The sequence below is a fragment of the Lathamus discolor genome, chromosome 5 (assembly GCF_037157495.1).
Source record: "Lathamus discolor isolate bLatDis1 chromosome 5, bLatDis1.hap1, whole genome shotgun sequence".
In the NCBI taxonomy this organism is placed as follows: Eukaryota; Metazoa; Chordata; class Aves; order Psittaciformes; family Psittacidae; genus Lathamus; species Lathamus discolor.
Genome location: NC_088888.1, coordinates 65,388,433 through 65,392,587, shown reverse-complemented (window position 1 = coordinate 65,392,587; position 4,155 = coordinate 65,388,433).

Here is a 4,155-nt window from a genome sequence, read left to right as displayed (position 1 = left end):
GACTACAAAGAATAAAAAAGTTTGATGCCTCGCTCCTGTGCAAGATTGAAGTACTTGATGAGAGTAGCAACAGCCAGCAGTCTGACCCAGAAGCCACTTCCTTGATTAACCTGCAGCATGACACAGTTGCTTAAGTTAGCCTTCTACATCTATGAAAATACAAACACTATCTTCTCAGAACAAAAAGCAACGGAGAGATCTCACCAGCAGGTTTACCCCTGAGGAGGTTGGTCTGGCATCTTTAACACTGCCTGGGGCAAGAAGCATTCCCCAGCCACTCCAGAGAATGCTTCCTTCAAGTTTCCATTAAATTAAAAAGAGCTTTTCAATCTTTTAGCAACTTCTATCAAGTTGGATACTAAGTTGAATACGGTGCACTTGTTACTGCAAATAAGGCAAGGCCTACCCTGGGTTACATTAGGAGGAGCACAGCCAGCTGATCAGGTGTGCCAGGCCATCAAACCCACAGTCTGATAAACCTTGTCCCTTTCCTCTGCCTGGCTGGAGGCATGGCCCCTCATTTCCTGGATGGAGTACTCATTACCTGATTCTTGTAACTGCAAACTGGAAGTTCCTTATTAAGGTCAGAAGGGGTATCAGCCCTTCTACTCTGTCTGGGGAATTGCTTAACAGCAACTAGAGCAGTAATTTTCCTGTATGGACCCTTTTTGGCCACTGTTTTTCCCCACAGTTCACATACCCCAGCTTCCAAGTGGGTTCGCCTCATCACTTCCTCATGTGCTGCTTGTGGTGGTGGATACAGAACCACAGCATGGCATGCAAATGTGCCTGTGGTACCCTTTCCCTTCAGCAGTGAACAGCTTATTTGACGGCTGGTATGGCTGAGGAGGAACACATTCTGTCTTTCAACAGCTGGAGCCGCTGAGACAGCCTCTCCCTGGCTGAGACACAGGCCTGTAGAGGTGGGGTAGAAGAGAGATTCTCTTCAAATTGGTGGTGCTGGCTGGCCAATTTACTCACAGTTGGGGCCTCCATGTCTGGCCAACCCATTTGCACCAAGGTACTGGTGTATGATGATGGTGTGTTCCGTACAAACTTCCGTTCCATGGAACACATGCACTGGTCTTCAGATACCTGGTTGTTGTCCAGGCTGCGGTAGATGACCTGTACCACTGCTAATTCCCTCAGGTACTGGGTACCACTCCCAGTGGTTGTCCACTTGCCTCAGTAGCTTACAATATCTTCCTTAAGGAGATGCCCTTCCTTCACACTCAACAGGAGCTGCCTCCAAAGGCTGCCAATTGTTGCTCCTTTTCCAATCCCTTTGTTGATGCCCCATCCTTTCCTAAGGGATCCCAGCTGCTGGACTTCCTTGCCCTCTAATTCCTGAATGTCAGCCCTAGGTGACATTCCAATGCTGGGGCTCCAATGCTCCCCAACACTGGAGCAGCCAGTTGACAATTAGCTCACTAGGTTGATGGCTGTGATCTTCATGCATATCTTGCAGCTCACTCAGAGATGAGGAGCTGATGATTTCTGTTTCTTTCCCCTCCTGTTCTTGTGGCTGCTGTGCTGCACAAGCAGATGCCTTTCTGTTCCTCCCCCTGCTCCTTCTTAAGAGCAGCTTCTTCCTCCCAGACTGAATGAGTCAACTTCTGCTTCCACCATTTCTTCTTGACTTACAGAGGTGACCAGAAGAGAGTGTTGGATCTCTGGCTTAGCCACAGTGCCCCTTTCTGTGTGGTCAGATCCAGAGACCCTCTGCCTCTGCCCCTGCCCCCGCCTTGGTAGGCAGGTGAGCACAAGAAGTTGTGTCCCTTTAGCACTGCCAGGGCATCCTTTTCTCAAATGCTGTGTCATTTTATCAGGATCCTGCAGTTGTTGGGGGGCCAAGTCCCACACCATCCGAGGTGAAAACTGTTCTGGATACCTGCCCACACACCCTTCCACACTGCCTCAGGGCACATCCCTGTGTGATCCTAAATAGTCAGTTAACCTAAGGAAAAGCTGGAAAGAGATTCTTGAGACACACCCATGGGAGCATTCTGATTACCTAGGGACGTTCAAAATACTGAAGAGTCGTTGTTAACGAGGTGAACAGCAGCTAACAACCCTGCAGGAGATGAAGGGGAAGGTGCCTTTCTTTGTTTCCTCCGCAAATTGGCTCTCAGAGGAAAAGAAGGAAAAGGTGTAATTGTTAATTGTCTCCACGAGATGGTTCCCGAAGTACTGGGACAGCAGCAATGCAGAGCCCAACTACCAGATAAGGCTCAGGGCCAGTGCTTTCACCATCGTTCTCCGAGGCAAAACAACGGAATACTACACGGCACAGCAAACTGCAAATGCCAAACCTTGCCTTTAACAAGCTCTCAGATTTGATGTACAGCAAGAGGGGGAGCATGTCACGGAGTGGGTCAAGAACAAGTAAGTCAGCATCACGATCAGCAGCAGCTGAACAGGTACAGTAAGTTCCCTCTGACATACTCTGGTCAAATACCTTGCTATCTGAACCCGACACTGGGTGCCAAAAAGGACTGTGGTGGGCTCACCCTGGGCGGTACCTAAGCACTTCACAGCTCACCCCCCCCCCCCCCCCCCCCCAGTGGGATGGAGGAGAAATCAGAAGGGCAACAGCGAGGAAATCTGTGTGTTAAGCTAACAACAGCTTAACAGGTAAAAGGGGGAAAAAAGAGAACTAAAAAACCCAAGTGATGCAAACGCAGTCACCACCAGCTGACTGATGCCCAGACAGTCCCCAAGCAGCAGACCCCCTGGAGCTGGATCCCCACAGCCCATCCCCAGGTTTTATTTCTGAGCATGCTGTTACATGGTGCAGAATCTCTCTGTGGTCAGCTCAGCTCAGCTGTCCCGGCAGTACCCCCTCCCAGCCCCCTGCCCACCACCAACCCAGCCGCTGGGTGTCAGAGTGAGGAGCAGAGAAAGCCCCACTGCTACATGAGCACAGCTGAGCAATAGCTAGAACATCGGTGCATGAGCAACGCTGTTCTGGTCACAAATCCAAAACATAGCAGCATATGGGATGCTATAAAGAACCCCAGCACATCAGGGTAAACTTTTGTTCTCCTCCTTACCCTTCTCAGTGACTCTGCTCCTGAACTGGCCTATTTTGGGCTCACAGAACAGAAGTCATGCAGGCCACTGGAGAGCTACTCTATTAGTCAGGCCCTAGCACACATTGCCATGGAGAGGCTGACAGAGCTGGGGCCTCTCTGGCTGGTAAGAGGGCAATTTAACTGCATCACACAGTTGCAGGATAGGGAATCACGGCAGAGACAGCAGAGCCAAACCATGCTTGGCAGTGGCAGGTGATAAATAAGAGGCAACAGCCACTAGTTACGGTGGGGGATGTTCATGCTGGACATCAGGAAACCTCCTTCACAAGGAAGGTGGAACAGCCACTGGGACAGGTTGCACAGGGAACCCTGGTGGTTCCCAAGACCAGACTTCATGTTGGCAACAATCCACTTCAAATGGGAGAACTGACTAGGTGACTTTCAGCAATCCCTTCCAGCCAACATTTCTATTCTTGCAAGTACCTCATTTCCCAATCTTCTTATACAGTATTATCAGGATTGCAGCACTGGAAACGCTCAGCTGGCAGTTAAATGACTTTCCATCACAGAACTATGAAACAGCCATTCCAGCCACTGCAGATGTGCTCTTTGTAGGAGATGAATTCAGCAGCTGGGACCTTGTCCTGTATTTTGTGCACCTGCAGAATGGTCCAGCAATACAACACCTGGGATGAGTTCGGAGGAGCAGGCAGAAGGTATGTCTGGTTGAGGAGGTGGATAACTGAAGTAAATGGTGCAAATACCTTCATCAGCTGTCCCTCAGACCACAGGCCTCCCTTTCCCCAATCTCCTTGTGAAGACAGGTGGGGATAGGGAATCAAGGAGATAAAGCCAGAGCAGCCGTAGGGTTCCACCATTGCTCAGGAATTGTATAAAGCGTGGGGAGTGTATTAACACACAGCAATGACCCAGCTTGACAGAGGGGTATAATAATTTGCCGGTAGTTTACCAGGAGAAACCAAGACAACAAAAATTTCTCAACAGTTATAGGCAAATATTATATTGACAAGGGGCAATTCAGGTTGATTTTTTTTAAATTAAGGTTGAAGAATAAGAGCAATTGGAACATTCTGGTGATAAAAATACAAAATAAAAGCCA